The sequence below is a fragment of the Miniopterus natalensis genome, chromosome 13, assembly GCF_054644295.1.
Source record: "Miniopterus natalensis isolate mMinNat1 chromosome 13, mMinNat1.hap1, whole genome shotgun sequence".
NCBI lineage: Eukaryota > Metazoa > Chordata > Mammalia > Chiroptera > Miniopteridae > Miniopterus > Miniopterus natalensis.
Window position 1 is genome coordinate 25,614,811 of NC_142093.1, and position 25,128 is coordinate 25,639,938.

The following is a 25,128-nucleotide window of genomic DNA, read 5'->3' on the forward strand; positions in this document are numbered from 1 at the left end:
TACCAGTTCTCTGCTGGATACACCTCTTCTCAGATGGAGCAAGGTGGCTGTACCTCTCTAACTACACACTGAGGCATGTGCTCAATGGACAAAGCAGCTAGAGGAAAATTTATTTTATTGCCACTTTTATATCACCAGTGTTTCTGAAATTTTCATACTCCTTTCACCCAAGATACTTTCAGGCATTTTAGTAAAATGCTCTTAGCTAAATGCGAATAATATAGTAAATGGTTTTTGTTTCCCCCCCCCACAAAATATTCAAAGGACTGTGTCTTCTGGTTTCAAGGAGCATTTATCTCTATTTTACTTCTATGTCTTCAATAGATACTCTATTTAAAAGTCAAGTTGCGATTCACAGCACTGACCATGGGCCTTAATGGGTGAAATACATTAAAAATTTAAGTTTAAGCAAGAGCTCTTAGGAAAAAAATTGAAGGGCAGACAAGGTTGGGGAGTCTGGATCACTGAATGAACAAAGAGGATTAGGGTACTTAAAAGCACGCTTGACACATGACCTCATGGTATTGTTTGAACAAAGCAGTTTGAGGAGGGCATATGTGTTGTCTGTTGAAGCAACAGGTGCACGTGTTGCAGTTGTCGTGTAATGACTGAATGGTGCGGCCAAGGTGAGTTATAATCGAATATTTATTATTAAAATGCATTCATGGATTTTTACTTGGTAGTTAACCCATCAACACAAATGTTGTTTTATCAGTTTTTGCATTTCTTAGTGATCATCCCCTGGCATTTAAATCGTTTATAAAAGACATTCTCTATTCTGATCATAGTTGAATGCAGGGAAAAAAGACTGATAAGAGGAATGACTTGAAACAGAAATGTAACTTAATATTTCAAAGCCCTCAGGTCTCTGATTAGACTATTACTCTCTGCACATAATCTCTTACTCAACTAAATTGATTCTTTTTCAATATAAAAGTAGTACAAAGCCTTTGAATTTTGAACTAGCGAAGTTCTGTGAGTGCTTTGAATTGTGAGCCAGAAAATAACAAATCTTATTTAATTAACAAAAGAATGAGATACGGATGAAAAACATGATGTTAAGACACAGTAAGAATTGATTGGAGCTGCATTTTTAGCTGTAAATTTGGCGAGTAGACTTTGTTTGTGAGACAGGCAACATTAATTACGCTGTTCCAAGAGCAGATTCTGTGTTAAAAGAAAAAAAATTAAACTGCAGAGAAGTAGGAAAGCATCTGTGGATGCATTCCTTTGCACAATAAAATAATTTTATTGAACTCCATTCATGTGCATACGTAGAATTTAAGTCCAGAAGATGTTATAGGCCTGTATTCATTAAATATTATGCACCATTTTATATGGGAATACTCATAAAAGGAAAATAGGAAACACAATTAAAAGAAATAAATTCAGCATGGCTTTGGTACTCTAAAATCTTCTTGTTGCTGTGTGTGTTTAACCGACTCTTTATCTCCAGGCACAACCAATATCCCTGTGATGGGGGAATTCAAAAGCAGTTTATTTTCATTGTCAAAATTCACTATATTTTAAGTCATGCTAATAGTCTCATTTCTATATAACCATGAGAACAAAGATAACAAGATCAATATTTTATAAGCTTTCATCATTCTTTAGTTCCAGTCATATTGGAAAACATGCATGAGCTCATTCATGTGTTCCCTGTTCTACACAGAATTGGCCCAAACACTCCTTACATGATTTATCAGTCACCCAGTTGGTGGATTAGAGAAGAATTAGAAGTGTTTAGGGAGCTGTACATTTTCCACCAGCTCCTCTTGCCACCGACAGGTGTTTAGCAGTTGCATGACACAAGTGAAAACTAGGAGAGGGAACACTGTCCAGGTTGGCACAGTGATTTGGGATCACACTTCTCCTCCAAGGATCAGGATAGGGGTGCTGGAGCCCTAGCAGCAGGGGATGTAACCTGGGTTCTACAGATGGGCGGAAGCTCACCAAGGACAAGCTGGAATTTGGAGGACTTGAGGACCTTTTTATTACATGGCTTGTTATTCAGAGAATAGTCCAAACATGGTACTTGTGCGACTTTATTACATCACCTTACGTGAGACTCGGTGAGGGACACCAAAGAGGCAGCACGTTTCCTTCCCATTATTTCTGGAACTAACTCAAGGCGAGCAGAAGACAAAAGGCCAGGCACAGCTCTGGTTCCAGAGGCTGGAGGACAGCACTCTTCTTGGAAGGAAAAGGACTTTGACTAAACATGCACAAAGTCCAGAGAAACATAATTTAGTTTTTCACAGTTTATCTTATGGGCACTTGATTAATAAAATATGTACTGAAACTAGTAATGGGATGGTAATAATGGGGCAGTTGCTATCCTACCTCACAGAAATTTGCTGTGGATTGGCCAACTAAGTCCAAGTAGTCTCTATGAGGGGAGAAAGTATTCAAGTTAGTCTTTCTTCTGGAAATGATTCTATCAATGTGATTTTTAAGCTTAAACAGCACTGGAATTACAAAAGATACAAAAACCACATTTTTATGTGGATTTCAAGCACATTTTGGAAACACTTATTCATGATTCATTAATGTATTAGCATATTTACTCACCCCTTGGGGGCTGGGGGAGCCCTCACACCCTCACTTCTCTGAACTTCTGTGCAGTTTCCTACCTGAATTCCCACAAATCTGCTCTTTCTGAGATCCCCAGCAGGAGTTACCACCATTCATGAGCAGCCACCTCATATTCCTGGACCTCATTGTGCTCTTGTGAGCACCGCAGAAGGAGCTGAAAAGTGCAGTTTCTGTTTCTGGCTCTGACACTAACTACACACCTCAAGCTGCTATTGGGATAAAATAAAACAATGCATCTCCAAGTTGAGTCTCCAGCATATGCAGAATCCTTTCCCCTATGTAAGTCATGAGATTCTTACCTATCTTCTAAATACCATTCCAGGTTCTAGGGAAATCTCATTAGTGGGGGGGAGAAGTAAGTTCAGCATCCCACATGTGTCAGTATTAAGTCAAACTTGCTGAGAGTCTTGGCCTTATTTCTCAGTTTTAATAAATAGAATTCAGCCTTGTTTCCTTGACTGAGCCTGGATCTTGTGCACTAACAATGGTCACTGACACAGTGGACTACCCTGATTGCATTTCCATTCTTCTGTGTCCTCTTCAACTGAAGCCAACGTCTTTCTTGTTCCCAGATATTTTTATCATCAACTGCCTCTTAGCAACTTTTCTAGATTCTGTTTTAGATCAAGTCTTTATATTCTGATTGGATCCCTTTCCTTCCCATCCTGATGAACAATTTGCTGAAAAGTATTCTGAACACCATCAAATACTCACAAAACATAAGGCATTTTCTTTTTAGCCACTACTTCACTTTTAGACTATATCTTCCCTCAGTGTGCAGATTAAGTCTTTCTTTACATGACCGATCAATGCTTCTCTGTCACCATTGTTACTTCTTGTTCTTCCTTCCACCTAGTAAATAGAGACCACCCTTCATGGTTCCTTCTTCAATTGTCTGTTAATTTCTTGCTACAGAATTTCTTTTAGAGGCCTCAGCTCCTCCCATGGTTACAACCATCATCTCTAGGCAACTGACACCTAAGCCAACATCAGTCAGGAACACTAGTCCTTGACTTACAATATCCTGTCTACCATCCTTAGTTTTAATAACTCCAAAAGTATACTAATCATCTTTTCTCACAAACCACTGTTTCCTCCAGACAAGTCCATTTTTATTAATTGTATCATCATTTCTCCAGGCACAAGACTAAAAAAATTGGCATCATTTTAACCCTTTAAACTTGCTAATGACTTCAAATTGATTTCCTATCACATCTTTTGTATACTACCTTTTTTCTATTCCTCAGTGAAGATTCTAATGCAGGTATTTATTAGCTTATATATTTGCCTTAATATTCTGCATTCCCACCTCAAATTATCCTGTATATCCTGCTAAAAATTTTTGGCTAAAGCTTTAATAGCTGCCCATTAATTATAACAATATTTACCAAAGAATGAGACATATAACATTGGTTAAAAATTGAGAAAACAATTATTTTAGTAGTTTAATATCTGTAATAATTGGCATAAAATTTAATTATTATTTCAAATAGCAATTATATGGGTAGTATTGCTTAGAATAAATATATAATTTTAAATGACTCAACTTAAAGAAAAAATAAGTAAAATATAGTAAGAAAGCACACAGAAAAGGGTAAGAGTAACCTATTGAATGAAATCCATATGACTCAATGTTGTCTACTGTTTTCCAGTAACTTTTCAATCTTGTTTCCCACTAGCCAACCACACAATTTTTCTCCTTCTAACAAGTGAATCAATTTAGCATCCCTGGAACATTCCATCATGTCTATGAGTTTACCACAGGGCAGTAGGACAGTAAACAGAAGGGGGAGTAGTTCAGGGATAAGTATTATAAGCTAGAAAGTCAGCAGAAGCAGAAGTGAAGGTCAAAGACGGAGAGGACTGAATGGAGCATGAAGCTGAGGACGCACGCCGAGGGTGTGCACCAGAATCAGGAAGGGCAGCTGGTAATCAAGGAGGTCAAACTGGAATTGTGGTATGTGGCACCAGGTGTCACTGGGGCCCAAAGTAATTCTTCAAAATCTAAATCTATGAATACTTGAAATGGAGCACAAGTAGGGCTAACACCTTCAAGACTCCAAACGTTCTCCATATTTGTGACTTTGCCTGTTATCTCTCAACCTGTAGTTCCCAATCTCCTAATATTTAACTTTCTGAATCTTACCAGCTTTTGATGCCCAGCTCAACTCCTACTTTTTCTAAGGACTCTTGTTTGATAAACCCAGCTGGAGTTGATACCTCCCTTCTTTAAAGTATTATAGCATTTATTAGAAACTTGAATCATATGACCTACTCATACTGGCAGGTTCTGCCTTACATCACAGTAATTTACATACGTGCTTTATCTTCACTAATTTCGAAGCTCTTTAAGGACAATAGGACTCATATACATAGATCCAACAGTAACTCGTACAATCTTTGTATATGATAAATCCTTGGAATACAGGCTTATTTTTTTCCAGGAGTGTAATGGAATAGTTTTTGCTTATTCTATGCTTAATATTGATGCAATTTGTTTAATATATAAACAGAAGCAAAAAACTCTTCCTATAGTGTTCTGAAAGAGTGATGATTGTAAAATCATCACTAATTTTTCAGACAGATTTCTGTGCTGGTGCTATTTAATGAATGTTATTGATAGGAAAGAAGGAACAGAGACATCAAATTGCCTTTCTTCTTCTAAGGAAGGGATATACATGCATTTTCAAGGATAAATGATTTTGAGACCATTTCTGTGTACCCAAGGAGGTTTATCAGGTAGCTGATAAACCAAGTGGTTTAATAAAGTCCTCCCATCCAAAAATAAGATCTATGTTATTTTGCATATCCAGAGCCACAAGGAGATAGGAAGGTAGAAATACATGAACACACACACACACACACACACACACACACACACACACACACACGAATGTAGGTCTATAACAATAGGGTTTATTAGGAATATAAATGCGTACCTTATCATGGGGATGGTGTGTTTCAAACCTTTCTCCTGTGAATTTTATATAACATAACATCATAACATATTTTATTCTTTATTTCTATAATAATGTTCTTTGAATTTTCATACTGCTCCCATGAAAAAGTTTTCAACCTTCCCAAATTGGTAGCCTATGGAAATAAGTGCCAATACCATTCACTCTTTATAAGAAATATGCATATAATTGGCATTGAAAGCAACATTTGAATATGTTACAGTAGAAAATGTAAACATATATTATGTATAAATATTTTTAAGTTTGCATCAAAAACCATTATAATGAATAAGCATAAACCACTGTATGTTTACAACATATTCAAATAAATCATGATTATCTAAAGTAATGAAGGGTAGGACAATTTTAATTTGTCTTTTGAAAGAAATGGATTGCTAGGTGATCCATCATTTTGTAAAATTTGGAGTGAGGGATCTCAAAAAACAAGGGCTTAATTTTCATCTTTGTTGCCAAAAAGCATTAGGTATTCTTAACCCGAGGATCTGGAACTCTCTCTTTCCCTGACAAAACATCAAAAACTGATTCTAATCAAAATGTGTCACATTTTCAGTTCTGCTTAGAACTTAACGCACATGGAATTTTCCCTCTAAAGATAGTTTTAAAAGTTGGTTTTCTTTATTTTTAAGATCTTATTTATTTATTTTGTTCTTTTATGCCCAAAATATCCTCACAAAATCTCTTACTAAAAGTACAAGTTTTATGACATTGAAATTTGGATCATTGGGGCAATCTCTTTATAACTATACCCTGTGTATTTTCATACACAGTATGTACCATTTATGGAGAATGTAGTATAGGCTAGTCATTCTTTTGGGGGCTTGTTATTAGCAATCTTATTTACTTAAAAGGGCCTGAATTTTTTTCCCTAAGACTTCTCAACATTTGAATCCCTGGAAGGTAAACATGGTAGTTTGGGAAGAAATTGGGGGGAAAGATAGAGTAGATTTTTGAGTTCTCAAGAAGAAACAGTGAAGTCATAACTGGGAGAAAAGAAGATTCATAGCGTATTATTAACTTTGGGGTATTTTTCTATATTTTATAATTTATTTATTACTCTAGACAGAATATGAACTTCTTAGACAAAACACTAAAACCTAGACACTTAAGCATGCATTAAACTAACACAAAAATATTGGTGATTGAACTATAAACTTGCCAACTGTTGACTCTGAGGTGGGAGAATCTGCAATGCAATAATAAAATTGACAAAAGAGTTAAAATCCCACTTCTCAAACTCTATTCATTCACAATAGTTATTTCTGCATATATATCTGCCAGAGAATTGAGTTCCTTTCTTATGTGTTTCCTAATTTGAAATGAAAGGTTAAGATCATTACATTATTGTGGGTGTTTTTGGGGAAGTGTGTGGTGGGAAAGCAGCCAGCACATGGAGTTCACTGTAAGTTCCTGTATGCACTGTCCCCCTTCTAGTCTTCCTCTCTTCCTTCACACTGAGGTTTGCATGTCAAATTTTAGCCCAAGGAATCTTTTTTCTGTAGTGAATTTATAGATCTCGACAGGAGTTGGTGTCTACAAGACTGCGGGCAGATACTTATCTCTAACACTGCTAGTGGGCACCATTAAGGGTGCTCAGTTAAAACAAAACAGAACAAAAAAACCCATGCTGTGTACAGTCTCTTCACCAAGCCCCAGCAGAAGCCAAATTTGTAGGGCTCTTTACTAGACAGAGCCCACAATCAAGAAAGTCCATAAGCAGGGAAAGGGGGATGTAATGTTTTCTGTGCTCACCATGGAAGCAAGAGCTGCCTGAGATCCTACTGAATAATTCAGTACTTGGGGCTCCTCATTGAACATCTTCCAATAGAAACACCCAGCAGAAAGCACTGGGAACTCATAGCCATTAGATTTTCTTCAGTGCTTTAGCCAAGTGTGATACACAGTGGACATAACAGTGTTTAACAGTCTGCCCAACCTCCTGGGACTATGCAGTTAGGTAACTAATATTCTCTGTCGTGTTACTTTTCTCTCTCCAAACAAATTTACAGTTAAGGACACAAAACGTGCATCCGTTTCAGCCACCTTCCCCCATGTAGAGTTAAAATAGCAGCAACACGTGATGCTAAAATTTTCCAAATTGTAATTTAAAAAAGAATTTTTCTATGTATTAATAGAAATAATGGAAATGACTTTTCTATGCTATGCTATGCTTTTAATTACTATAGCTTGATTCAACTTAATACACAGCTCAAATATTGTTGCAGAGAAGTGGAATTACCTCATATAACACTAAATCAGCTTTATAATCCTTAGTTAATAGCCTATTTGCCTTAAACAATACTTAATTTTGTGAAATTCCATAACAACTAAAAAGTCTGAATAATCTCAGGTGTGTGCAGGAATCAATGCCATGAGAGAAATACAATAAACAAAGCATAATCATATTTAATTTCTTTTAATTTTAGAAGCTGTATATTTGAAGCAAATATGGTAGTTATAGCATTTGTTTTTCTTAATATGTTTTTAAGCTGTATATCTAAAGCTGATCTGACAAGACCTTTTTGAGCATGAGCATGTTTCCTGGGTATCATTTGGATATTGAGTAAATTCTTAGAGTAGCTGTGAGTTTGCTTCTATATCCAACAATAGAATACCATGTTGGCAGTAGAGGAAAAAAGGATCAGGTAACACGAATTAGTCTAGTGTCCTTCTGATCTGTGGCTTGCACTTTATGATAAATGAAAATTCACTGTCATTGTTAATTGTGCAAGACCAATCATAAAGAGTCACGGTGATTAGCTTCCTATGCATGGTCAGAAATGCTTTGCTGACAAAAATTATCAATCTCTTCTTTATCATAGTTTTTGTAAGTCTGTGCTGTTATACTTTTTAAATCAGGTAACTTGTAAAGATCAAAATTCTTCAGTATCCAAATGAAAGATTTAGTATTTCTAAGAGAAATAATTAAATAAGCCCTTATGAGATAGCATTTCAGTGGAGAAGCCAACTAAATTCCTTTCTGGCTCAAGGCAAGGGATAAATAATACATATAAATATCAATAGGTATTTATTGGTCAGATGTGTGTCTGCCTGCAATGGCTGGTTAACAAAAGACACACCTAGATGGTAGGTGCTGACAAGATAGATTTTGAGTGATTTGTTCTGAGTCCCTCACTAGGCTGTGAACAGCCTATGCTTTAAGCAGGAATTCCAACTGGTTTCTCTGTACCTGGACAGATTGAAATGTGTTCAACACTTAGGTGAGACCCAAGACACTGCCATGTGTGAGCGGTCTAAGAGGAGAAGGCTAACAAATTGCAAAATGTTATGGAGTAATAAGCCCTTGCTGGGTAGCTCAGTTGGTTAGAGCGTTGTCCTGATGTAACAAGGTTGTGGGTTTGATCCCCGGTCGGGGCACATGCACGAATCCACCAATGAATGCATAAATGAGTGGCACAAGAAATCTCTCTCTTCCTCCCTCTCTCAAATCAATCAAATAAAAATTTTTAATAAAGAATATTATAGAGAAATGGAAAGAGCATGGACATTAAAGACAGGAGGGAGTAAAACAACAGTAATCTGGCTCTGTCTCAGCCTAGCTGTTTGTCCTTGAGAAAGTCACTTAAGTTCTTAGCACCTCAGTTTCCTCTTCTATAAATGGGAATAGCAAGATTATCCTGGAGAATCACTGCGACGATAAAGTGAGACAAGGTTTGGAGAATTCCTGAGACTATTTTAAGAATCCATATAGATACCATGACAGATCTGATTAAGTGACTGCTGGGGTGGGGTGGAGGTGGAAGAGGGTATATGGGGGATAAATTGTGATTAAAAAAAAAATTAAATAAAATAAAGGGAAAACATTGTCTCCAATCACATAGGTTCCGTTTATCTTTTTCATGCTATACACACATAGCTTTTTCATTTTTCTCTCTTTGACTTGATTTTACTTCATAAATCTTTCCACCACCTCCCCAGCAGAAGTGCTATTTAATCAAACTAAGCCTGTGTATTTCCACCTTATGTGATAAATCACACCTAACCTGTCTAAAACCCTTTAACACATAATGGCTTCCCATAAGCTTTTCAAATGAGTAGATCCAAGGCATTAATTGAAACTGAACTTGTACAGCGCAGCAGATCTCTGCTGCTTCTCAGAAGAAGAGGTTGTTGGTCTCCTTGAAGTGAAAGCTCTTTATTTACAATGCATAAAAAAGAAAAAGCGAATGAGAACAGAGGGAGGTGTGCAGAACCATGCTTCTCAAAGTTTGGGTTAGAGGTGATGCACTGGTTCTTAGGGCAGAGTTCAGATGCCTGCCAAAAGAGCCAGGTCATTCTGTTAATTACACTGTTCATGTGTGCACTAATATGATATGACAAATTAGCAAAGACTGCAAGAGAGCTCATCTTCTCTTCCACATGTTCTCAGGGCAAAAATTACTTTTGGCAAAAATTACACAAATTGACACAGAAGAGCTTCTTTCTCTTGGGATAAAATTGTCTTATGTATTTCTTCCCTTTCCTGTGAGGTATAAACATAATCCAAAAAATAATTGAATAACAAGGACCCTGGTTTGTTTAATGAAAGTTTATGAGATTTAATAATGCCTTTAAATATACTTTAGGCAGACAATATAACATGAGTTGGCATATGCATGGAGCCAAAAAGACAATGGTATGGATAATTCTCACAGAATGTTTTCTATTATGTTATATTTATCATTGAAACCACTTAGCACAGAACCTAAAAATTGCATTCTTTACTTTCAAAAGGAAAAACTAAGCCAAAAATTCCCAATGAAAGTAAGAAAAAATGCAATTCAATCATTATTTTTTAAGGCTATAAAAGAATATTCTCCATCATCATTTTTAACCATACTTACTAATGTAAGTACCAAACAGACCATCTTAGGTATAGGTAGAGAATTAAAGTGAATGTGACTTTAAGCTTGGAATTCTAATGAGATTTTGTTAAAAATTCACACTCTTCTTAGCCTAGGTACAAATTCTGTCAGTAAATGAATTAATTTTTGGCAATCTTCTAATCTCATTATACCTTTTGTCAGCAGAATGATTTATCAGAATTACAATGCGTAATGCTGTATATCTTGTGAAATATAATCATTTGAACCAGACAGTATCTTCATTTGACTCTTTCAATATATGATATTTTCATTAACGTCAGGATATTCATCCTTCCCTCTACTCAGCAGGGCTATAAATAGAGACAACAGCCAACCAAAGCACACAATATTAAACAGGTCAAAAAAGTACAGTATATTATTATAATTTACAGAATGCTGTTCATGACATCGTAAAACTCTTGACACCTTATTTATGTGCAGAGAAAATAATGAAAACATGCAATGGTCATGTTATCACTACTACGATGTAGAGAGAGCATTGAATGAATCTTTTCTTTGCAGTTAAACAGGAACTAAACAAGCAGGAAGGTCTGTTTCGTCAATAACAAAACTAAAGCTGTACTTCCTCACACAAGATCAACATAAGATTTGAAAATAAAGAGGAAAGGGAAAAGTTAAGAAAAGAAGCACTCTGGTCAAGACAGAGGCACAGCCCATATGCCTGGTTCCAGAGGAAACTAAAAGTTATGATCTAGTTGGCAGAGTTGAAAGACACCTTCTGTGAGAAATCCTGATGCTGATCAGGCCTCGATGGTTTAATTTTACCAGGTCACATCTATGATTTGGGATGAGTGAAAGACTATGTAAGCTTTTGGCCTTCATAATTCCTGCTTGAGCTGTCAAATTATTTATATGACTGGGTTAAAGCAAGAGCAAAAAAGATGTTGCTCATCTGCACTTAAGAGAATGGTATTTGTGGTAAATGTCCGTATAACTTCATCAACGAGATGTTAAAACCCAAATCTTGTTCAGAAAAAAGAGCTTGGGTTAAAGACAGCCATATTTAAAACCCTTCACTGCTTTTTATCTCCCCTGAGTCATTCAAATCCTAACATTCTACTGCATTTATTGGAAGACGTCTGTTGCCAGACAGTATGTAAGGGGCTGCAGAAAGCAGGAAGACTTCACAATTCCCAAATCTACCATTTTATCTTTCTTCCCACCACCGTCGTCTTAGTTTAGGTCATTATTTTATATTACCCAGTCTAGGGTAATTTTTTCTTAAATAGGCTACTATCTCTCTAATGAATTCTTCATACTCTTAACAAAGGGAACTTTTCTAAAATAAAAATCTTGTATTATTTCTTCCCAGTTTTAAACTTTTCCTTGTTTTCCCATCTTTTATAGAGCTGAACCTCCTCCCCTCGACATTCAGGGGCCTTCATGACTGAACCTTGCCAGTCTCTTCAGCCCCAGCCTCTGTCAGGCCCCCACTCCAGTTAAACAAGCAGCAACAATGGTTTATAATCCCCAGAAACTATTATCTATCATAAGAATCATGTAGGAAATTTCCACATGAAGCCTGCCACATCACCATTTTTCCTTCTTAAAGGAACAGATGGTTGTTAATAAATTATGGTTCTTCTTCCATTAAACATCACTTTTTTATTAAAGGTAAAAAATATTGTCAAAAATCACTATATTTATCTCATGGTAGAATGAATACTTTGTATAAATCCCCTCCTTTGCTCTATTGTCATCTGCTGATCTCCCCAATATATTTACTGAACTTTAAAAAGGAGACAGAGAGGAAGAAACAATGTTTAAGAGGAAAGAAAAGAAATAAAGGGAGGGAGAGGGAGGGAAGAAGGAAGGGCAGGAGAGACAAAATAATGATCTCAGATAAACTAATCTAATAGGCTTTTGCTATGGAATTAGGCTATTGGCTTGGTTATGATTCATTATAAATAAATGTGTAAATTATGCTCCTAGATTTTTTAAATCAAAGGCCAGAGCCTTCTGTTTTCTGGAATAGTCATGTGGGAATTGCACTACAGAAAAATTAAGTTTACTCTTAAAGAAAGTAAGCATATCTGCTATATGCTACCAAACATGAGTGAAGAATACCGGTTCTGCTGGTAGGACTATGCGGACAATTTATTTTTAATTTTTATTCTTTTAAAGATTTATTATTGATTTTTAGAGAGAGAGAGGAAAGGAGAGGGAGAGAGAAAGAGAAATGCTGATGTGAGAGAGAAACATCAATTAGCTGCTTCCTGCACACCCTCTACCTACAACAGAGCTTGCAACCCTGGCATGTGCCCTTGACCCAGAATCGAACCTGCAGACTTTGGGTGCACAGTATGACACTCAGCCAACTGAGCACCAACCAGGGCAAGACTATGTGGTCAATTTAAATAACTCATCTTCCAGGCAGAACACATAAAGCAAACCAGGAATATCTAAACATTGTTTAATTTGGCATGTTGTGTAGAAAATGTGGCACTTGACATCATTTAATTTCTTCTAATCTCTTGATATCGTATAATTTCCATATCTTTGCAGTGAATAATATTATAATAGAGAGAGGGGATGCAGTCTAAAGTTAGGCAAATATCCTGACTAACCCATCTAAAACACCAGCCCAATTTGTTCACATTTTATGTATATTCACTTTTCTTTATTTTCTAGATATCACATTCATGTATCTGAAATTATATAATCATTTATGTTTATTGAAAGTGATTTTGTCTGATGAGGAGAGTTGCTCTAAATATGTATTAGAGATGTGATATTATGTATTCTTCTAATATCACTAACTATTTAGGATAATGGAAGATGAATGTAGTGCATTTTAAAAGATATCAATAAAGGAAATCATATCTTCCTTCAGGTACTAATAAGGATGAACTGATTTTCTAAAATTGTTCATCTTCCCACAATAGAATGTAAGTACCAGTACTATATTATTAACTGATATGTATTTTACTCTTCTGTAGCCCTTTGATCGGTGTCTTTCTCATGATAAGTACTTAAACTATAATTATTACATGAAACAATGAATCATACAACTCATTGTGATGTTTTCTGACTCCATACTATTTTATATGCTATTTCCTCTCCCTGGAAAGTCCTTATCTTAATTCATATATAAAATTCTGAACTCAGGTGTTGCTTCTTTTATGAATTGTCCACTGTTCATCATCTCCTATTCTCTTTTTGTACACATGTAAGATATATTGTGCTCACAAAGTTGAATTATACTGTGTTTTCTTGTTTCTAAAATGATTCAAAATTTTAAGCTGGGGTAATCCTCTCAATCATTATACTCCTGACGTCTAGGGTGACCTTTCTCCCTAGGTTGCCTAATACAGTGTCTATATTTTCCTGTAGTACCCACTGACCTATTTATAGCACCCCCTTTCATTCCAAAACATGTTGCTGTTGGGAGGACAGATTGTGTCATCACTCAATTCTCGTAAGTATTGCAGCTGATGAAAGTCAAAGCCATCCTGCAATGAACCCTCGAGCTTTGTTGGATTGCAATTTGCTTACTCTGATGTCTGCCTCACTTTCCTGGCCTCACAGGGTCTCAGTTCAGCCTAGGTTCTTGCTTTTCTAAGCCCTGGGCCAGGTACTTCCTGCACTTTCTGGCTTAGCTCACCCATCTTTCCTGGTTCCCAACTCGTTGTTCTGACTGTTGTTCCAGAGATCATTTCACTGCTATGGCTCCTTGACAGAATCCAGACAGCTAAGCCAGCCTAGACCTCATCCTGAAGATGAAAGGAGGGTGCAAATAATATATCTCTATCTTCTACCACAGATTGTATTATTATTTATTTCTCTCCCAAACACTGAGCATACTTCTTAGCACATAGTAGAGGCTTAAAATGTTTATTAACTAAAACTGTGAAATAATTGTTATGGGCTGAATTGTGTTCTCCCAGAATTCATATGTGGAAGCCCCTATCCTCAGTACCTCAGAATGTGACCTTATTTGGAGATAAATTCTTTACAAAGGTCATCAAGAGACCATTAGGCTGTGTCCTAATCCACGATGACCAGTATCCTCAAGAAAACTGATACAAACTGCAATGGGTTTTGTCACATATAAAATGGAGTTGCTACCTCACAGAGTTTGTGTGAGGATTAAATGTGATAATTTATGTGAAATGCTAAGTGCAGTGCTCAGCATATTCATTAAATGTCAGTTATTTTTGTTATTATTATTATTGCCATCTGAGGTTTCTTTGCACGGGCAACGAATTCTTTGCTTATCTGTTATTATGAGCTCTTATTAACCTTTCAGCTCAGGTAAAAAATACCTATTTTTCTGATTACTATTAGAATATTTTCTTTTCCTTCTTACATTTAAAAATATTTTAGTCATATACTTACTTTCTAAACTTTATTTTCTTATACCTAAACTAATTCCATGGCCCTATTAATATGCAGGGGACTTCAGGTAAAAGGAACATTTGGTAATTCAAGTATATCAGTTCCTAAAAGATACGCTCTTAATTGCTTTGTACCTTAGTTATGGAAAAATCTCTTAAAATGAGTGCCTTATGAAACATGGACCCCATTCATTACTCAAAATCATTTGTCTGATGAAGAAGAGTGGTTTAGATATACATTAGAGATGTGATGTCATGAATTCCTCATATTACTAAGAGTTTATAATAATAGGAGATGACTAAAATGCATTTTAAGGAGTGCAATAAAGAAACTAGTAATATTTTGCTTCCGGTGTTAATAAGAATGACCCATTTGCTAAAACTGGAATACAAAAATGTATCATAGAACAAAATAGCATGTGTCTACTTTAATGAGGATTATATCACTTTTGTAGAAATTTAGAATCCAGAAGAAAAAATATATATACCTTTGGAAACAGAACATCAGGTTGGTATTATGTACAACCAAAGAGTATTATAACAATCTCAAACTTTCAATTTGACATTTATTTATATTATGGAATTTCTTCTTCTTATTGTTATTATTATTGCATTAAGGAATTTCTTTATATATGGCAACAGTTTTTGGAAATTTTACTTTTAAGCTAATAAATTCTACTCATATTACAGTGATCATGGACTTGTTTTTACCAAGACAATTTTTACTTAGAATTGTGGCCATTGGACTTCGGGAAGATCGACCAAGACATGAGATGCAGAAATGTGGTGGAGACACTGCTTGAATGAGTCTAAGGCATGGGTTCTTACCTCCACTAGCACTTGCTTATTTCAGGAAAGTAGCATAAGTACTTTGTGTCTCAGTCCCACTGTTCATATGTGAGGAGAGTGATATATGCCTTTCTTATATCAGATATAAGTGATATATGAGACAATGTGTGTAAAATGCATGAAATATTTTACTTCAGTGTTGATAAGTTCAGCTTATAAGAGCAAAATCAAGTTTCAGTCTGGATATATTCCATGCCAACCCAACTCTCTGAGGTTTTGTTACATAAATGGAAAAAAAGAAATGAGGGTAAGATTTTTATTATATAAAGTTATAATTAGAAGCTGTTATTTTATAATGCTTGCCAATTGTTGGGGTCAGTTTAATGGGGGGAACTTTTGTTTTCTGAGATGGTGAACTGTTTTGGCACTACTGGAGCCATTCTGTGTAGAAAGCAGTTTGTTTATATTTTATGCTGAAAAAGCAAACTAGAGCTCATATTGATCTCTACAGATAAAACATATTAAAATCCCATTAGTGGGATTATTCTCACTGATGAACTGATGTTCTAAACAATATGAACTCTTCTGTGTTTAGACTCTAGTGGTTTGGAACAAATAATATTACAAGAGCAAGACTATGCTTACCCTTAAGATGGTTCAGGGGTGAGGAATAGAAAAAAAAGCTTTTAATTTGTTTAGTGGATTAGAAATGAAACTTGACCTCCATTATGTCTCACTTCCCTCATTCGTTGGAGAAGGCTAGCAATAGTTACTGCTCTCACTGGGTGCCACGCAAATTAGCTTGATAGTGATTACAACATGCTGTGGAAATTCAAAGAGCCCTACGTAGGTTTCTTAGGAATACAGCTCGGAGCGAGAATAGGGGTGGTCCATTTTAAAGACTCATGAACACAGCAATCCACTTACAGTCTATGTCAAGATATCCCATAAGTATAGTTGGGACCATCTTAACTATTTTTAAAAGTTCTTGGAAAACTTCTGTGAATGTTTATGTTAACTATTTTCAAGGACTTTCAGGGGCTGAGAACTTTTCAAACATATTAACCACTCACGGGTGTGACAGTAAAGGCGGCAGTTAAACTCTATTTCAATATATATTTGGGGTTTAAACTCCCCCCCATCTCTTCAATTAAACATGAGGACCATGGTACCAATCGAGGTGTAATAAAGTGGTCCTGAACAGCAGAGGCCTCTGTGCAGGCCTTATTTGCCGCTTGGAGCTGAGCAGGCACTTAAGGCGCCAGGAGCACTGGCGGGCGACCAGAAGCAGCTCCCAGCAGGGAGGCCAAGTGGGTGTGGCGACACCCTGTTGTTTCAGCCAGATTCATTCGTTCCCAGCAGAAGGCTCCAGGCAATGTAGTTGTGAAGCTGCAGCTGCGGTGACCCAGAGGTGGGTCAAAGCCCCGGCATGGAGCTCAGGCCTGCCCCATCAAAGCGGAGGGGCAGTCAACAAGGAGCTCACGGGCTCCTCCAGAGAGGGGGGTCGCACATCTAGAGGGCTCCCCTAGCGTCTCAGCCTTCCCTATTCAGTCTCTTTCTCTTTGTTGTCAGAAGTTGTTCATTCGGCGTTCAGTTGTCTCACAGCAGTAATTGTGGCCTATGTATGTGTATATTTGATTTTGCTCTTGAGAGGGGTCTAGTTCAGCGTCTTCCTATGCCACAGTGTCTTAGACCACCGATTTCTGCTGCCGTCTTTATTGCTTGTTTTTATTCTATTATATTGAATTTAATTTGCTGTTTTGCTCTCTGTCTTTTTGCTATGAACTGAACTGAATTGTGTCCCTCTAAATTCAGATGTTGAAGCCCTACTTCCCAGTGTTAGAGTATTTGGAGAGCTCTCAAGAGAAACTGACCATGTGCACATGGTGATCAGAACTTCTAGTCTCTAGAAGTGTGAGAAAATAAGTTTTTGTTATTTAAGCCACCCAGTTTATGGTATTTTGTTATGGCAGCCCAAGTAGACTAAGGCACTTCTTAAGGTGGAAAGTTAGATCATGAACTTAGTTCTTTCTTTTACCTTTAGGCATTTAAATTTGTAAATTTCCCTCAAATTATTTATTTAGCAACATCCCCCCAAATTTGGATATGTTATTTTGTTATTGAGTTTTAAAAATATCTTTGAATTTTTCCTGAGACATCTTTGGATTATTTAGAAGTGTGTTGTTTAATTTTTAAATATTTGGTTATTTTTAGTAATTTAATTTATACCTATTTAATTATATCATGGTTAAAGAACACATTCTGTAACATTTCAGTCTTTTGAAGTGAATAGAGACTTGTTTATGATAAAACATATGTTCCATGGACACTTAGAAAAATATTATACTCCTGTTTTTGGTGAAGTTGCCTGCAAATGTCCATTACATCAAGTTAGTATAGTATTACTTAGATCTTCTATTTTGTTACTTATTTTGGTCAAATTTTCTAATCATTACTGATAGAAGGGTGCTACAATATGCAAATATCATTGTTAATTTGTCTTTTCCACTTTTCAGTTTTGTCTGTTTTTGCTTCATGTATTTTGAAGCTCATCCATTAGTTGCAAGCACATTTAAGATGATGATGTCTTCCTAATTGCCCCTTTTATCATGAACTGTCACTCTTTAGTTTTAGAAATACTTCTTGTCATGAGATCAACTTCATCTAATATTAACATGGAGATAATATTAATGTATATTAATATATGACACATTTTTTCCATCCTTTCCTTTTAAATGTTCCATATCTTTTTATTTAATGTGTCTTAGAAATGATATATAATCAAGTCTTACTTTTTCATCCAAGCTTACTTTTTTTTAAAAAAAAATATATCTTTATTGATTTCAGAGAGAGGAAAGGAGAGAGAGAGAGATAGAAACATCAATGATGAGAGAGTCATTGATTGAGCCCACAACCCGGAATGTGCCCTGACCGGGAATCAAACCCCGATCTCCTGGATCCTAGATCGATGCTCAACCGCTGAGCCACGCCTGGCCAGGCCAAGCTTACATTCTTTGCTTTATAATTGGAGTCTTTATTGTGTTTTCATATAATGCAATTTTATATAGTTGAGTTTAGATCTATTTTGTAATTGTTTTTGGTTTATTCCTTCTAAATTTTGCTGTTGCTTATTGACTGTGGCTCCACACTCATTGTACTTTATTTTATTCTGCAAGAGGGGAGGCTGGGAGCTGAAGTTAAACATGAAATTAGGAGAAATTATGAAGAAGACATTATATATGCCATCTTAATGAGTCTAAATTTTATTGTGTATATATTGAGGAGTCATTAAAATTTTTATTTTCTACTTTTAAGATTTGTTTCTAACATAATCTCAGATGAAGAGTATTTGAATAAATCTTGGCCTAGAAAGAGGAGAATTTGCAAGTAATCTATGGAAGTAGTGTGTTAAGACATAGAGGGAAATAGAAATTTAAAAAGTCAACATAAAGATAAAGAAGGGAGTGCTTATTTGAGAATAATTCAGAGGGAAAATTCTCAGAATCTGGTAAATGATAGGCATGGAGGTTTTGATGGTGAGTATTTCTAAGACACTCTTAGGTTTCCATCACAAAAAAATGGTTATCAATAGTATCATTTATGGAATAAGGTACACTGGAAGACGGGTAGACTCAAAGGTGCCATGAGGTTTTTTGGACTAAATGTGTTTTTAGATACTTGGGAAACATTTAGGTGCAGATGTTTAACTGGCAGCAAGATAGACAAGTCTGGATATTCAATGAAAGTTTTAGTCTAGAGAAACAGGTTTAGGAATCATTCGTTTATAGGTAGCAGTGAAGTAGGGAGAAAAATGACATTTTCTGAGGTGTGTATAACCAGGGACTTATACATAGGGTGTCCCAGAAAATGTATACGAACTTGGAATAATTATTAACTCCAATAGGTTAAATCTGAAAACAAAGAAACATCGTTTGAGCTATCAGAATAAAAATGTGTATACTTTTCTTTTGGAACACCTTGTATGAGTATGTGGTCATGTGAATGTAGACATGAGTGTGTGTACACACATGACTATGCATGAAGATATTTTAAAGCGTTGGGTATAACATGAAATCTGAGGTCTTATTCCATATGAAATCAAGCACAATAAAACAAAATACACTCTAAAAGTTGATTCTATGTAAATCAAAGTTGATAAGGACAGTCCTCCCCAGTTCTATCATTATCTTTTATCTATAAAGTTCATGCTTTGCTTTCTTTAGGTTACAACTATTTTAATAGGATTGGAGCTGTCCAGCTCCCATTCTGATTGCACCTCTGAGAAGATGTTTAGTCTGCTCATGAAAAGCGAATAACCAGCTTCATTGAATAAACAGACTAGCGTCTACTTTAAAAAGAAAGGACAACTGTGCAGACTCTATAACAACAGTGTGGTAACTTTTAATGGGGCAGATCCGAATTACATCCAATTTGAGAAAGCTGTAAAAAAGTTTGATACTGAAACTCAGTTATATCAAGTGTTTCAAAAACTAGGACTTTCTAAACATTTACCATGGATATTTATTATAGCAATATTATGTATTTTTAGACTTTCTAGAATTGCCTAAATGAAAAATGTTTATGCAGCAGTTTTGCTGGTAACATACTAGGCTGGAAAGGGAAAAAGGAATTAGCAATTCCAACACTAAACAATTAAGGAATGAGGAGTAAGGTAGAAACTATTACCTAGGACACATTTGCTGTACAAAATGACCTTTTCCTGTCTGGTGATTTCACATGTTCTCACAAACATCTGCAACTCACATTATTGCTTTCCTGCTGCACATGCAGTGCTCAAAGACACTTACACATCTTGGCCAGACTGGTTTCAAGATGATGCACATATCCTTAAAGTGAGATTTTGATTATATTTATGACTCTAGAAAAAAAGCACATTATCATCCAAAAAATAGCACTGCTTTTGTTAAAGCCTACAATGTTATTAAAATATTTTCCATTATCACCTTCCTACAGGGCAGAAATAAATAGACAAAGAAAATAAGTTCTCTCAGGAATTCTCTTTTCTCATTTCCATGGAAAAGTCACACTCTTCAGACGAAATGTATTTGTTTTCTGTTCGGGCTGCCGTGTTTCTTACCCCAATTCACTGACATTCATTCCGCTAACTTCATGCTTAACTGCATATCCCGAGGCTATGGTAATTCACACACTCTTTGCCTACACAGGGTGCTGCAGGTCAAATCGTGCTTGTTGACAGAAAACGACACAATGATGAGGTGCTACCACACCACTTCTCTGCTCTCGGTCTGTGCCTGAACTGTTGTTCACATGTAAAATATTAGTCCGTCTGCATAAGTCAAGGCACTCTATGGAGTCACCCATCGAGATAAGCCATGTAGTCGTAATACAGAAATAGAGTGTATGCTTTTAGTGGCAAGATTATGTCCCTTCATCCCGGCCCCTCCTTACTACCCATTCCTGAATGCCTGATACATTGTTCTACATATAATAATTGTTTATGATATGACAGCAAATGACTGCTTCAAAGAAAAACTAAACACCCATTGATATTTTGAGGGATAAAATACTACAATGAATTCATATTCTTCAATTTTTTTCTCAAACTGGTTTGCTATTTGTCCTATAAATGCCTTAAACTGTTCCTTAAGCAAGTGTATATTTATATCTTATTCCAATAGTAATCTCTTAAACTTGCAGACTTTTTAAAAATCCTACTTAAAATTTTATTTGATTCTGACAACCACCCTATCTTGAGCTTTTTAGAACCAAAATCTATGTCTTATTTATCTTTGTAACACCAGTGCCTGGTAGATTACCTGACATTTTAGATTGACATTCTAACTGTTGAAAGAAAAAGTGAATGAGTGAATAAATGAATGAATCAATCAGCTCCATGGGAGCATCCGGAAGCATGTCATTACAGCAGGCTCACTCTTGAATTCACTTTTGAATACTAATAAGAAGTAAGCCAAAGGAATGTTACTTGTCAATAAAAGCAAATAAATATATTAGTTTGGAAACTGCAAAAACAAATAAACAAACAAAACCATTGCTGGAGGCAAAGAAGAATAGATTAAGAAAAGTTATTGAGTAAAAATCAGAGGGAAGAAATGCAAAAAAGCCCAAGGAGAGGTCGAACGTTGGCAGGATTTGAAGCATTTTGTCTCTAAAAATTGCTGTTAGGACAACTGGTAATTACAGTCACAAAGAGAGATGGGCAGTTAAAGGAGAAGAGAAAAAAAACATACATTTTTATTTTTTAGCAGGTCCTATAGGTCAGAAATCTGGTCATGACATAGCTGGAGTGTTTATGTAGGGCTGAAATTAAGATGTGAATCTTACCGGGTTCTCCTCTCAAGCTCAGGGTCCTTTTCCTAGCTCAAGTGGCTGTTGGCAGGTTTCAGTTCCTTGCATTTTGTAGGACTGAGATCCAGTTTGGTTGTTGACTGTCATTTAGGGGCCATTCTCATCTTCTAGAGGCTTCCCAGAGTTTCCTGACATTTGGCTTTCTCCAAACACACTGAAAATCATCTGGTGCTCAGCTTGTCTCTTTTAAGAGTTTACCTGAAGGAGTCAGGAGTACCAGGCTAATCTCCCTTTTGATTAGACCTTAACTATATCTACAAAATCTCATTTCCCATATTACCTAATCATAGCACTCAGTGATATACCATCGTAGTCAAAGGTCTACAGCACTGAAGAGGAGATTGTACAGGACATACACCAACCAGTGGGGATCTTGGGGGCCATGCTAGAATTCTACGAACCACAGAGAGTGAGTAATTAATATCTAAGAAAGGAAGAAAACAAATGGCTTAGAAAAGAATAAAAGGAGGAATTTTCAAGTCTTCACAATATTAGAATTAGAACTGTTGATTCCCAAGTATTCTATGAGAGAAATGTCAGCCTTGAGGGTGGGGAGAGGTGAACAGAAGCAATCTCTGAGGGGAAGACAGCAGACAAAGAAACTTAATAATTATCCAAAGGATGATGGTACCTTGTCAAGAGAAGAATTATAGGAAAGAAGTCAGAATGCTTACCTTGTGATCACATTGGGAGAACTATGATTATAAAATTACTGGGAATAACCCTGAGTGACATGTTGGCAGTAATTCAGCTTCCAAAATTAAATAGACATTTTAGAGGTGGGGTAATGGAGTATGTTTTGCAAAGAAATATAGTTAAAAATTAAAAAAAAGAATCTCAAAATTGTTGGTTTGATTATACAGAATTATAGTAATAAAAACTATCTGAATGCTAGTCAAAAATGAAATGACTACTAGAAAAAAACAAAAATGAATGGCTAAAAAGGCACTAGAAATGTCGTAAGTTTCAACTAAATAAGAGAGAGGTGAAATCTGAAACTTTAAGTTAAAGCATTTAGAAAAAGTTCAGTGTCATATAACGCAAAGCATTATTGTTTGTGATACTGGCAGGTGCATTGCTCTGGCCACATGTGAGACATCCATCAGGACACTTTTCCCTGAGTCGAGAGGTTCTGGCTGATATGTAGGGCTGCCAGAGGTGAACAACAGAGTATTTTTTAAATTTAAATACTTTAACTATGGAGAGGAGAAACAAAATGCACAGGTGCAGCAACAATAATTTAAGCCAATTATATGACATGAAAGGGCATATTTAGTCCAATTACTCAGTCACATCTGTAAAGAGTAAAAGCAAAAAGAGAAACAAAAGATGTCTGGAATAAAAGCTCACACATTTTGTAGAGGCTGTAGTTAGGCTTGAGAGGTTGTGCCCTATTTCACTTAATTTAGAGGCAGCAGAGCTTGAGCTGACCTAGGGAACAGCAATAACAGAGCTCCGATGGAGGAAGAAGCCAGACATTTCCAGGGATGTGTGCATTATGGGATTTATATGCACTTCACTTCCAAGTAGAGTTCTTGATCTAGGAAACTAAACAGAAAAGAAAGAAAGAAACTTGAAGAATGGTGACAAAGAAAGGAGAGAAGAGAGAGGTATTGAAAAGGTCTAAATGAACTTCATAGAGCAATCTGCATAAGGCAAATAGGTACCATCAATGGCAGGGATGTAGAATAGAAGCAATTAAAAGGAACAAAGATAAGGACTGCAGAATAGAATAGAAATAAAATTCTTTTTCCCCAGAGAGGTAGTGATCCAGCCAAGCGCCGGTTCCTACCAGGTGAAGTTTTTGCCTCCACTTCTGCCTCTTGAACAGCGGGTCCCCAGTGTCCCTGTACTCCTTAGCTCTGAAGCCTCTTTTCCAAGTCTACCAGTTCTTGGGAGATGCTAAAAATAAACTCAAAGGGCTCTATTTTATCAGAACTATTTTGAATTAGTTATTATTTATTGCCGTTGAAGAGGGACCTAGTGAACTAATTCAGATAATGATGCTGTCTGATAAAACTTAATGAGATTTCCCCTCAGGAAATTGTACATTTTGTTACAATGGAAGGATTACCTAAATGTGGGATTTTTCAGACAACAAATGGCTGATTATAGGAGCACAGGCCTTCTCATGTCTATTAAAATTAGACTACATATATAAATGCCTAGTCATCCTGCAAATACAAGTAGCCCTGGCTGAAAGTCATGAAGTTTTGGGATGAGAAAGTTTGGGTCCTATGATTGTATATCACTTGCTTGCACCCTACACATTATCAGTTATGACCATAGAACTAAGTTCAGGCTACAAAAGTGTTGCTAATGGTACATTTTCAGTTTGCATCTTAACTTTTTGGGCATGCTTTAACCAGCATTTACTGAAGAATCTGCTATGTTTCAAACAGTACACTTGACATTAGGGGCACAATATTGAACCAAGTGTCCTGCTGTCCTGGAACTCACAGTTAGGAATTTAGCAGGAAGGCTGTCCTATACACATCATATTTCATTAATCCTGAAACATACCTTTTATTTATGCTCTTTCACCTCAAGTTGGATGCTTCATGAAATTGATGGCACCAGAGTTCAATAAGGACAATTTCTCTTTCTTGGTGACATATAAAGTAATGGGCACATTACAATCAATGGCATCTAAGATTTGAGAAACATTACAGCTCTAATATGTACAAATGCTACATGGATCTTATTAAAGATCATGGGAGAAAACAAAGTCAAACTTCATAGAGGAGTTGATTTAATGAAAGTACTGGTGAAAGTTCACAAAGATTTCACTAGGCAGGAGGTTTAGGGAGACAGTCTGGTTCTAGGGAATAGCAAGAACATTTTGCATTTTAATCTTAAAAAAAATGAGGAATCCTATCTGCTAGTTACTAGAGGTCTTTGGAAGTGTGATATAAAATGAAACTGGAAAGGGAAGTTGTGATCAGATAGTAAAAACCTTCAAATGACTTTAACTATAGGTTTCTAAGCACTGGTGTGATATCATTTGTCTGACTTCTTTAGGTTGTAATTCTTTCTTCACGTCTCCATGACAGTAGGCTTGTATTAATTTTCCTAACTACCTGGCAGATTTAACTAGCTTAAAGGAGGCTTGTAGAAGCATTAGCAGTACTCAAGGTTAAGTTGTCTTATAAGGCAGGTATTGATTTGATTCTTAGCTGGGTGACCCCTTACCCTCAA